We start from the raw sequence: 13,902 nt of genomic DNA, 5'->3' as shown, positions 1-13,902 counted from the left end.
GAATTTGTAGAATTTGTAGAATTTGACTCATGGATTCGTGAGCTTAAGAATTTGTAGAATTTGTTTATTTTATTTCATGGATTTGTATCTATTAAATTTTGTTTATTTTTTATGACTCAAATTTTAATAAATAAAATATATGATATTTAAAAGAAAAAGATATAATAATTTAAACGAGAAATTCCCACGGGGAATTAAACGGGAATCCCCGAAGAGATTAATAGGAAAAATGGGAAATGAATTCCCACGGGGCTCGTTTCCCAACAGGGTTGGGGGTAAATTCCCCCGCGGGGGATGGGGATAGGGAACCCTCCCTCGCTCTACCCTAATCTTATTGCCAATCCTATAATGAATGAAGGGGCACAATCCTTTTTGTCTCAGACAACTCCAAATTCGAACCTTGACTTAGTCACTTTTTCCCCTTTTATTTTTCTTATTAAATCTTTAAATACATTCTTTTAATTTTCAATTTTCAAATTGCAATGAACATTCTAACAAATATTTCATATTTCTACTTTTCACACTAACAGATATTTCATATTTTAATAATTAATTTAAAAAATATTGTGCGAATTATTTACCGCGTAGTATTTATAATTTTATTATGTTTTATTTTGAAAAAAATATTTATAATATTTTATTTCTAGCACACTTCAACATGCTATGAAAACTTAATTCCATTATATATATAATACACACACAAATATTTTTGGATATTAATTAAAATATTTTACAGATATTGATCGAATGATTTTTTGCTTATGTAACTAGGTGAATATACTGTAATGGTTTATAATAATTTTGTAATTAGTATTACTTAATATAGATATTATATATCAGTGCATTAATAATTACATTTATATGAATGTTAAATTACAAGTTCGATCTTTAATGAACATTTTAACTAATAAATTCTTAAAATTTCAATTTTGACTATAGTTCCTTAAAAATGTCTAATAAATTCATATAAATTATATGGATTAATAATTACATTTATATGAATGCTAAATTACAAGTTTTGTCTTTAAATTTTGAACATTTTAACTAATAAATCCCTAAAATTTCAATTTTGACTATAGTTCCTTAAAAATGTCTAATAAATCCATGTAAATTATATACTTCATTGTTATATCTAATAGATCTTATAAATATTAAAAATATTTTAAGAGTATTCGTTTTATAAAATAAAAAATAATAATTTTGTGCCTATTTAAACCTTAATTTTTAAATTTTGTAGCTCATCGAAACATTAATTTTAAAAAGATCTAATTGTATATATTAACACAAAGTTAAATTTAATATCCAATATAACATTAACTTCAAAAGTTTAGAAATTATATATTAACACAAATTTAAAAGTTCATGAACTAATGTTCTAACTATATATACATTTGTACTCCCTCACATAAGGTTTTAGATCCGCATTGTCTCTAACTTAGTTAGCTTGAAATCATGTTTGTATTATAATGCACTAACACATAAGCGAAACTATGTTATTAATTTATCAGAAAAAAATAGTTATTTTTTGAAACTTTATACGAACTAAGGTAGATATTTTGAAATTTTAGAAACTAAAAATAAAAATAAACTTTAAAATTAGATACTAAAATAACATTTACATATATTTCAAATTAAGATTAAAATGTCATATTAGTCTTGTACATGTTTCTATTCTATTTCGATTACATTCAAATTTTCAATCCTCTCTTAAAATTAATCACTCGGGTTAATTTATTATTGATTTCCTAAACGTTAATCTCAAGATTCTTATAGTCCCACTAGATCAAAGGATTAATATTTGCCCAACTAGCACATTTTTAAGGTTGTTTATGACTCGGGCTCATAGTGTTACATCATTTAATGAAAAAAAAAATTGGGTAGAGTCTCGACTGCAACCATTTTTTGTGCAATCCAAACAACATCCAATAAAGAGTTCTCGTATGGTAAAAAATTTAAAAATTGAATTATTTATTTACTTATTTTACTAAGGAATAGATATGGATGTATAGAATATAGCCTTAGGTTGCACTTAATCATTTCCTTAATTTAATATCTTACAAACCGTTTTAGTATTATTATCTTTTACATTGTTACCCTCGTAAGAATGAATTAATCGTTAAACTAATCATGGCAAAAGATAGCTAGAAAGAGAGGAGACAATTCTCCATTTGTCTCAAATTCAAAACATGTGTATAAAAAAAATTAAAATGTTAAGTTAATTGTAAATAGAGATGTTCACGGGGCAAGAAGGGGTCGGAGATGCCATTCCCCATCCTTGTCCCTGCTCCCCATTTCATTCCACATCCCCTTGAAATTTCCCACGAGGATCGGGGGCGAAGATTCCCTACGGGAAATTCGTGACGATCAGAATTTTTGTGGGAAATTTTTACTCGTTACTTTTTTTGTTTGTAAAAAACCAATTAATTTAAATCACTAATGTGAGCAAATTTTAATTAAATAATTAAATTTATTATTGAATTATTTATTATCATGATAATTTGAATTTAAAAATAAATTAATCAAATTTTGGCCTAAAAAACTAATTAATTTTTTAGTAAAAAAAATAAATATAAATCAAATTATTCACATATATAATCTAAATTTAAATATTCAATTTAAACATATTCATTATCTTTCACAATAAATAATCAAATTTGAAATTTAAATGTAATATTTATATAATAATAATAATAACATAACATTTTTCATTCCCTCCTCCATTTTCCGCCTAATCGAGGAATCCTCGTCCCGTCCTCGTGGAGAAATTGGACATCTCTAACTATAAATCACCTCCTAACATTTTAATATCTATTTTCTTAAATATTACCATTCAAATAAGGAGGAATAAAACATATGTTAATAGAGTTTTTGTTAGTTGATAAATTTTGAATGTGAATATGAAACCCATCGTTATATGTAAAATATATATTTAGGAATTATGGGAAAGGTAAGTTAGCCTAAATATATGGCAATTAAGTCTCCAAAATAAAAAAAATTCAAACTTTGGAAAAATCTTAATGCAATCCTTTCTTTGGTTATAATGATAAGTAAAATCCTATTTGTAATAATAATCTTAAATGGTTTAGGACTACAAGTCACTTACTCAACACTCAACATTGAAGAATCAAAATGTTGATTTGTTCATATGATTCACAAACCCCTTTTAATGCAACAAAGTAGAATTTGCCATAATTGCTAATATTAGATTACTATGTTAGAGATTTCTTAATCTTAAAGTTCTTTCACTTTGTCTTGTCTAAAAAAATAGTTAACAAGTTTATTGATTTTGAAGAATAGTTATGCCTTTAATAACACTAATAGAAATTTATGATGGAGAGGATAATTCAATAATATAATTACAAAAATATTCCATTAATTCAATTTTGCTATCAATACTATACTTTATAATTTTTTAGCCCTATTATCCCATGAAACATTGAAGTATGAAAATTGAAATATAACAGTGTTGGATCTCTTATTTTATTTGAGGAACATACAAATTACTACTTTTGTTGTACAACTTTAATTGAAATCTAGGGTTTGAAAGTAGACTACTGAGGGATGAGAGGATACACTATTGATTAAGGCTTTATTTGAATTTACTAAAAAAAAATATTTTCTTAAAAAAAAATAAAATCATTTTCATTCATGTACTTTCAATGAAAACTGATTAAAATAAAAAAACTCACGTGTACGATTACACTTTCTAAAAAATATTTTGATATATAAATTTGTTTAGGTTTGTTATATATTAAGGGGTCGTCTGATCAGAAAGTTTTCTAGATGAGAATAGACACAAACATCTTAAGGGGGAATTGTGAAAGATAGCACCTTTAAGTTTTCATCTTCCAAAACTAGTACGGTTTTTTTAAAACTCATAAAAATAGTTTTTCTCGGTCCATCTCGGACAAGATCAACCATCAAGAATTAGTTAACAAATTAACTTTGTTCAACTTATCGATTATTTTGGACTTGTCGGTACATCTCGCCAGATTACATATCGAGATTTGCTAATTTTTTTTTGTAATCTTCCCAAATCTTATACTATTTTCAAATTTTCTCCAGATTCGGTTAGGTTTGCTAAATATTATATCAAATTATTACGTAATTTTTAAAATATTTAAAATAATTTATGTTTTCACAATTTTATGAATTTCCAAAATTCCAAATGCATTTTTCAATTACCAAATTAGATTTTCCAAATTGATTCAACATTTTTCAACTATCAAATTAGATTTTTCAAATTAGATATGGATCATCCCAATTTCCCAAAATTTGTACAGAACCGAAAATTTACATAGAACAGAACAAAAATTATGCATTCAAAAAAATTAATACATCATGCTTTTAATAAAAAAAAAAAAAATCAGGAATTAAAATAGGGTTTAGAACCCATACCTTTGAAGAACGGTCTTCAATGGATTCCCTCGAATTGAAGAATACCATCACGAAGAAAACTTTATATTCTCTGGGTGAAAATCCCGGAGTTTGTGCGTGCTTTGGCTATTTTGGAAGAAGGAGATTGAGAGAGTAGAGAGGAGGAGATTGGAAAAATAACACAAATCGTTTATGTATCCTTTTTTTCTGTAAAGGTCTATGTGACAAACAGAGGAAAATGATGAAGATGACCAACCACCTATATCACGTTCTTTGAGAGAAAGAAGGGGAGGGAGTTACAATTCTCTCCTAAAAAATGTTTTCTTTTAAAAAATAAAATTGATAAAATAAATTAATTTTAACAAGAACTTTAATATATATTTATATGATAAAAATTTTATCATATAATATATATTAAACTATATGTTATATCAAATATAACAAATAACTATAGTTTAATATTGTATCCAATACAATATAACCTATAGTTTAATTCTCTCAACAACGATATTTAATATAAATCTCATTTATATTAAATTTAATTATATGAATCCAATTCACATAATTAATATTTGAATCATATTTAAATATTTAATTTCTCCCAAATAAAATGTATCAAATACATTATAGTAATTATATCATATATAATTAAATTAAAATAATTATATCACATACAATTAATTTTCTCAATGAATTTGAACAATTCAAATTAATCCAAAAATTGATTCTCATTAATTCCCGTTGAGCTACAAAGGAGACCTCATAGACCTATAGCTTGAAGCTCCAATGGTATGCGTGAATAATTAATTAAACTATTTAATTAAAATATTTACCATCCGTTAACTGTCGTGTAAACTCTGAGCCTTAATTTCTCTTCTTGTATATGTTCTTTACAGAGATCAGTATGGTGAGTAGGTTAATGTGAGAATTTATGTTAAAATATAGGGAAAATGGTAAAGAGTTAGAAGAAATGTTTAAGTTTGGAAGCTTGACTCTTAGGTGAAGCTAGAAAAAAATTGGCTAATTGTTTGCTCATGTGTTGGCCTTGTGCTAGGCATTGGAGTTGAGTCAAGGGCGTTGGCCTTACTCTTTTGAGAGGTTAGTTGGGCATTTAATTAAGCCAAAGTGTGGCCGAGTGAAGAAAAGATATGCGTGGACAAGGCATGCGGCTGCCAAGCCTTGAAAGGTTAGCATGCATGCAACAGCATCAGATGTGCGCGAGCGTGGGTGCTGGGCGTTGAAGTTGCGTACGCGGACGATCGTGTAGCTACGGGTGACGCTAAGTGATGCGTTAGACAATTGTGTAGCTATGTGCGGCGCTAAGTGATGCGCTAGACGATATCGCTAGACGATGAGGCGATGGCGCTACACAATCAGCATCAGCGCTAGACGATGACGTTAAACGATGGGCGTGAGCGCTAGACGATGGGTGTGATGCGTTAGACGATAGGCGTCAGCACTACACGATGAGCGAGAGCTGTGCGATAGGTTGTGTGCTACACGATGAGCGAGAGAGAGTTCGTTGGGTGATAAGCATCAGCGAGAGATCACTGAACGATGAGCTAAACAATTGAGGCTTGCGTGCGAGCGGACCAGTCTGGGCGTTGAGCGCTGGCTACTCAGTGTGCGTTAGAGTTGTGCGCTGGAGTAAGGTTGACTGTGCGTTGGTCAAGCTTGGCATGAGATGAGTAGAGCTTGCGTGGGTCAGGCTTTGCAAAGTTGAAAAGGCTAAAGTTGTGTTGAGGCTTGAGGCCGAGAGGAGGCCAAGGCACACAACACATGCATTGGAATAGGCTTGCGTGAGAACTAAGGTGTGCGTTGAACCTAGTTGAAGCATGCATTGATAGTAGATGAAGTAATCAGTCTTAAGCACCGATTAAAGGACAACAACTATCCTAAGCACCGAATGTAGCTCCATCTAAGCTGGATGTTTCATCCTAGGCTATAATGGTAAATGGTGGGAAGTAGTATAAAAGGGAGGCTGAATTTCAAAAGCTCAGTTTGATCAATTCCTCCATGAAAATTGAGAGATCTTGGTGTTGTTGGAAAGCTCTGAGAGTCTAGTTTTAGAAGTGACACTGCCAGAAGAAGTTCTCACCGGATTAAGGCCGGAGAAGGGAAAAAGTGACCAGAGGTTCTGTTCACGGGTGAATTTGGTCCATCGATAAATAATTGAGTCTCCAGGACGAACCACAAGAAGTTTGAAGCTGAAATTTTAAGAAAAACTTCTTGAGACAATTTGAAACAAATTTGTAGAAGCAAATTTCTTGAGATGAGCTCTAAAATTCGAGTTATTAATTTAGTAAGAAGAATCTGGAATTTCATGAACAAGCAAGCAGCTGCTTAGGTTGAGTAAGCTGGCAGCTCGAAGTAAACACTCGGACAGACTAAGGGCTGAGCATTTCTATGCGTTGGACCTGCTGTATGGGCTGGGGAAGGCTTGCATTGGAGGCTTGGATGCATAGCTGCCTTTGTAGATGACTATGTACGGCTGAAGGAACACTTAGAGCAAGTGCTGGTTGCACAAATGGGGATGCGTTTGTGTTGAGTGTTGGACGCATAGCAAGAGTCAAAGTCTCAAGGAAATTTCTAAGTACTAGACCTACAGCAAGGTATGCATTAGAGTGAGGGTCTTCTAGGTGAAGGCTAAATGCAAGGCTTATTTCAAAGTTAGTCACAAAAGGGAGACCAATGCTAGTAGCTAAAATATATGCTTTTGTGTCCATAGGATTGGCACCAATGTTAGAAGCATATCAACCTTTGAGGAGTAGTCCTAAAAGTTGTGAGTGAATAAATATTTACAATGTTTTAAAGAAACCATATTTTAAGAAAGATTATTCTCATGCTAGCTAGTTTTACAAAGTAGCTTTCCAAACAAACTATGAGTTATGTTTTAAAACGCATGCCATGTATGAAAGTTTATTGAAAAAACTATTTATGTGTGTTTAAATATACAAAGCATGCGTTAGTACCTTTAAAGACATGTTTTCTATGTGTTTTGCTTAACATGCTTTAAAGAGAAAGTCATAGTATGACTAGTATTACTTGAAGCTCGATACTGAGGGACATTTGAGAAGGTATCCGAACAGCTCGATACTGAGGGACATTGAGAAGGTATCTGAGCAGAAATACCTAAGGTATGACAGTACTTAGTTATAACCACGTGCACGTAGGTAGTTAAAGTCAGAGATTGAGCAAAAGAGCTCTCTCTTGACTAAGTCAGAGATTGAGCAAAGGAGTTATCTTTTGACTAAATAGTTGACGTTGGGATTTAACCACAACAGGGTTATTCTCAACTAAGAAACAGTTTAATGTTTTATGATGAAAACAACTTTACATGTTTTATGCTTGGAAAATGTTTATATTTTAGTACAAGGTTACTGTAAAGATTTATATTTTAGTATGATCTTTTTATTGAGAACTTATGCATGAGAATCGATTTTCTTTCTTAAGTCACTCACTGGGCTAGCAAGCTCACCTCGTTTTCAAATGTTTTTCTTTACCCCAGGTAGCGGTCAAATCCTCAGGAGGTAACTCTGCATCTACTCTGCTACTAAAAGACAAAAGTTGTAACTCGTCAGTTAGTTGGTTACTATAAATAGTTGTACACATGTTATAGTGGTTCATGTAGGGACTGAGTTTGGGTATTGGGACTTATACAACTTGTAATGTAATCTTTGTAAATGTCTTGTGTTTATTACTTAATGTTGTTTGGCCATAAAGGCAGCTGCTGTGTTTGATATTGCATTTGGTATCAAATTACTTCCACTAGAGTTATTAGGCAGTAAGTGTCAGCAGAAGGGTTGATAACTGTTGTAGTCATGTCCTTTACTAGGCTAAGAGAGTAGTATGGGAGGGGGTATGACATGTCGGGCACTCCACTAAAGATCGACAGTTGCACTCTTTGCACTACAGATATATTTCTGTATTCATTGGATATAACCAATCAACAATACGATGACCCTTCATATATTGCTCGTAAGTACAGTTGGGTCAAAATTATCGTTTTGCCCCTGTAGTTACATCTAACTCCTTAAGTACCACTGATCTCTCTAATGAACAATAAATGTTAGTCTAACTTTTACCAAATCCCTTTTGAGCTAGGAAAGGGTATGACGCCACATTGTTCAAGCTCCAGAATCAGCTCTTAAGGAAGAAATTTATCTACTTAACCCAGCCTCGGGGTTGTGTAGCTGGGTTTCCAGCTCCCCAATCAGACGAATCCCCAAAATGGTAGGCTTGTTGAGTCAGCGATCTAATCACTCTTACTCATACAAATCAAAGGCCCACCTTCATAGGCAAGAATTCAGAACTTACATAGGATTCAAGTCATGTTACCTGTGGTCATCTTGGTGAAATGTAAGTCTCTATTATGAATGGCGTTATATATAAGACTAAACATTTCGTGGTCCGGTCTTTGTATGAATATCTCCGCTCCATGTCTCCACATGAATGATCAAGATCATATTATTTGTAGCACTTTACAACAATTGTAATATCTACAAAGCGGGTCATACTCGTATTGTCACCAGGATAAGGTTTCTAGCCTTATCCATCTACTATAGACCATTTAGGTTATCACTTGAACATAATCCACTCGTATGTCTCTACATACATGTTTAAGCTACAAGATAACCTTGGATGTTAGTTTATTGGTTTAGGGTTAATGTAACTAATTTTAAAATAAAACATAACATATTTTATTACATAAACAAATAAAATGTTTATACAATACAATTACAAACTATAGGACCCTACGAGATTTAGGGCATCAACTCCAACAGGAAAAAGTTGACTTTTTAAAACTGAAATCTCGTGGTCGATTTCGCCCGAGACAGACTGAGAAAAAATATTTTTACGAGTTTTAAAAAAAGATGTTAATTTTGTAAGGTAAAAACTTAAACGTGTTATTTCTGACAATCTTCCCATCTTAAACCTACCTATGCTTATTATACAATTTTCAACATTTTGCCGCATCTCCTTTCCCATATACAAGGGTTTCGGTTTCTCTCTTTTCCCTCTCGTCTTTTATGTTTTATTTTATATATAATTTTATTTCAAATGTAGCTAATTAATTAATTAATTGATATTAAGTTAACAAATTTTATATAATTATTATTTTTTAATAAATCAATAATAATTTATTAAATTTATTTTTACAAATAAAAATTTATTGAATGGTGCAATTACTTATTTACATTAATTATTAATTAAATAGCTAACAATATTTTAAATAGACTTAATTAATAAACTAGGATTAGTTAAATTTAGTATGAAAATTTATTTTTCAATAATTATAATTTTGGTTTATAATAAAATAATTATTCATCCGAACTAATTTTAATAACAGCATTCATTATTAAGATTTTCAAACAATTTCTCTAATATTTGTTATTAATTTTCCTTTTAGCATATCATATTTTGTTCTATTTTTCTTACATTACATTGTTTTACTTATATTTCTTTATGTTAATTAAAATTAATTGATTTAAATAAAAATTGTAATTAATAATATTGAACTCTACCTAACTAAAATTAAATAATTTATTGCAATAAATGAGTAACTATATACTAATTTAATTTACTTTTCATGATAAAATATACAAAATTACAGTAATTGAATACACTTAATAAAAATAATAATTAGCTAAATTTTAGTATTAGTTTTAATTTTTTTTTTTAAAAAAAAAATTAATTTTAGTATTAAGTGTTTTAACTTAGTCCATATATGATTTTTTTTAATAATGTTATTTTAATATATATTAACAAAGATAGGATAGGGTTGAAAAGATTGACAAAAATAGGTTTTTTAATTGTGTACCCGGTACACGATTAAGCCTGAATCGTGTATCCGGTACACGAGTGCTTGTTAATCTGCACGTGCAGACTGCTAATGTGGCAGTCATGCAGCGTTGATATATGATTACTTTAAGTCGTGTACCGAGTACACGACTTCCTTCTCCATTAAACCGCTGCGGCCCTTCTTCTTCTTCCATCCAAAACCTTTTTCCTCCGAAAACTTCCATCTTCCTCCGTCCAAACATCGTCCAAAAACCTCCGCTTTGCCTTATTTTCTCTTGTTGTTGCCACCGTGAGTCGATCTCCCGAAGATTTTCTTCATTCGAAGCATTTTCTTTGACTGAGGTAAAGTTTTTTCTTTAATTTTTCCCAATATATGTATTTGTTTATAAAAATGAGGATCAAGTTCGAAAATATATAGTTTATGGATCCATGATTTAAATGTATAACTTCATATATATATCATTTTGTTTGCATTTTGCTGAACTTAATGTGTAGTTTATGGATCAATGATTTATTTTTGAATATATGTTAAACTTAGAAATTAGATTTTGTTAGGCTGATTTCGTTAGACTATTTTTCTGGATGATTATATTGGCCTATTTGTTGGGCTATTTTTTTTATGATTAATTTGTTGGATGATTATGTATTCGTTGGGTTGAACCCAGAAAGATATGTATATATTTATAAAAATGAATATTGCTTCATATATATATTATTTTATTTGAATTTGGGCGGAATTAAAATGTATGATTCATGGATATATTATTTTGTTTTTATTTGGGTTGATTTAAATGTATAGTTTATGGATCTTAAATTTGGGTTGATTTAAATGTATAATATTTAGCTTATATGTTGAACTTAGAAATTTGATTTTGTTGGGTTGGCATATTAACATATTTTTTTTTGTCAACTATAACAGTTGAAAAAATCTTAAAATGATGGAGATAGTGATATTAATATTGAAATTGATGAATTATTTGGAAACGATAGTAGTGGGGAACATGATCTTGAGTTGGTACTGTCGTATATGTTCACCAAATAGATTGAGAAATTACAAATTCATGTAAACTAGGGTCTACTTGGGAGAAAATGAGTATAGGTGTAGATAATTGTAGTTTAAAAGGAATGTTGTTTAATACTAAAGAAGATTTACAGCAAATATTGTGTAACAGAACACTACAAGATTATTGTAGTGGAATCAAATCAAGATCTTTGTAAGAATATAAATTAATTGTATTTTTTTATAATTTTAGATGGAGTGGTGTATTAGCTGCCTCTGACCAGTCAACAAATATATGGCTCGTGTACCAAAAGATATTTGACAGACTGATGCACAATCAGGTAACAAATGTATATATAAATAAATATTTAAAACATTTTAGATGTATACTTATCTTCTTTTTTTTATCAGATTAATTGGACGCCATACACACAACAGATTTGGTCATCACTACCTGATTACTGTCATGATCGTGAAGACATCTGGTTGACCGTTAGCTCTCTTATATGCTTCCATATAGTAGAGTGGCATCATCCAGATTGTGTGTTAAGACAGTTCGGTCTGCAACAAATTATACCTTCGTTGTCCTATACCCTCCCAGCACTACACCAGATTGATTTGAGAGATAAGCACGACCAAGACTGGCATCGAATTCACGTGACATATATATCTTACTGTCTGGACGACATGATTGTGGGAGAATTAGCAAATGGGTCAGTTGTATCAGATGACTACTTTTCACGGCACTTATTATTATTGCATGGTAAGAGATTTAAAATCAGATATTTTCCATATACATGATATGAATATGGTTTAATATTTATTTTTTTCATTGTACAGAATAATTTTATCGGAGATGTAGTGCAACACAACTTACCAAAGTTGGGTTCAATGTGTTAGCAAACATTGGTCAACATAGAAGGTATTATTCAACAAACAAGATGATTCAATGTTGCTGACACCGATCAAAGACGTATTCGTCGTTGACGACAACGACAGCAGGGTAAACCTAATTTAGAGGGACACGAAGACAACCGCATGAGTGGTAAGGGCTAGGGGTCGTCTTTAAATTTCATGTAAACTTTTTTTTTCAAATTAAAGAATTAATTGTAAATCTTCTTTATTATCATGATATCTTTTTTTTTTTTTTAAATATGAGTGCAGAATAATTATGTTTTCATTGTAGATTAAATATATAATTAAGTTTAATAATGAAGAAATTTGTGGACCCAGTCCTAAAGTCTTAATATTGTTGTACATCTCCAATTTTAAAAAAATAATTAGTCAATCTATTTTTTTTAAAAAAAAATAAATAAATTGTGGATCGGGTCCATGATTATGGCAATCGTGGACCTGATCCACGAGTCTCCATGTGACCGGTCAACCAAATCAATCGATGTGGTGCGATTAAACGTTAATCGTGTACCCCATACACTATTTCCCTATCCTACTTTTGTCAATACTTTCCACTCCTACCTATTTTTAAAAGTACTTTCCCATATACCCCATTTTTGTCAATAGTTTGAAACAATAATATATTTTTTAACTTGATCCGGATATTCATTGTTTTAATAGTATTTGTAGTTAATTATCCAATTAAAATGATTCTTTTATTATTAATAAATTGATATTTTTATTAATTGATGTATTAAAATTATAATAATAATTATTTATATTTTTATTATTAATTTGATATATTATTAAATCTAAGCTTTTAGGATTTAATTTTATCGTTACGATTTGAATTACCTAGCAATTAGAATTTGACAGGGGTTATTGTGTTCATGAAGCCTTCGATTTTCCTATTCCTCCCATCAGTATTTAAAATATAAAAAATATCGAAAAAAAAAAAAAATAAAAGCCCTCTTAGGCATCGAAAAATAGGCTATTTGAAAAATATGGGCCAACTAAAAGTAAGTAATGGGCTTTCCTAGGTTTACAATTACAGGAAACAATAATTTATAACTTAAAGAAATTCCATAAAGATAACAAGAATTAGCAAACCAAAAGATAATGAAAAAGAAGAAACTAAATACAAGATATATATATCCTCTAATTTTCCATTCTGGAAATATCTTTATTTAGAGGATGTAACATATTTTTTGAATGAAGACAATTGAGAATGAGAAGAGAGATTCAAATATTTGATATGTTTTTTTTTACTTTTTTATACTAACAAATCTATGTCAGTTGTCAGTTGAGTTGTTGCTGATGAAATAAAACGTCAACGTTCTTTGAGAATTATTGCAAACATCCCTAGCATAATACTCTTGCATTGCTTCTTGTGCAATGTATGATGAAAGAGAATAGCTTCAACATTATTTAATGGGTCAAATTAACACATGGGTGGCTTAAACTTTCATTGATCTAGTTCATAATTGGTGAATTGTTCATTGACCTACTTCTTAAAAAGGTTATATAAAAACTAAGATCCTTAAAATATAGGGTAATTATTTTAAATGGTATAACTCTTAAGAATATTTTTAAGCATAGCAAAATGTTACTGTCTATCCGTCACTGATAAATAGTGACATTTTGTTGTATTTGTAAATAAGTTGATTTATTTTTTTTATTTAAAAACAACCTTAACATATGAATGTGTTTTTTTTAAATTTGTTTGTGATCCAAATATAGCAAATTTTGAAATAACAGTTTTATGTTTGTAGTATGTTTAGATTCTGAACTTTTATAATAAAAAAAAATGGAAAAAAAAAACTTTAATA

The sequence above is a fragment of the Benincasa hispida genome, chromosome 1 (genome assembly GCF_027475165.1).
Source record: "Benincasa hispida cultivar pf3 chromosome 1, pf3_genome.v1.1, whole genome shotgun sequence".
Lineage (NCBI taxonomy): Eukaryota > Viridiplantae > Streptophyta > Magnoliopsida > Cucurbitales > Cucurbitaceae > Benincasa > Benincasa hispida.
The sequence above is the reverse complement of the archived record's forward strand: the minus strand, read 5'-3'. Positions refer to the sequence as shown.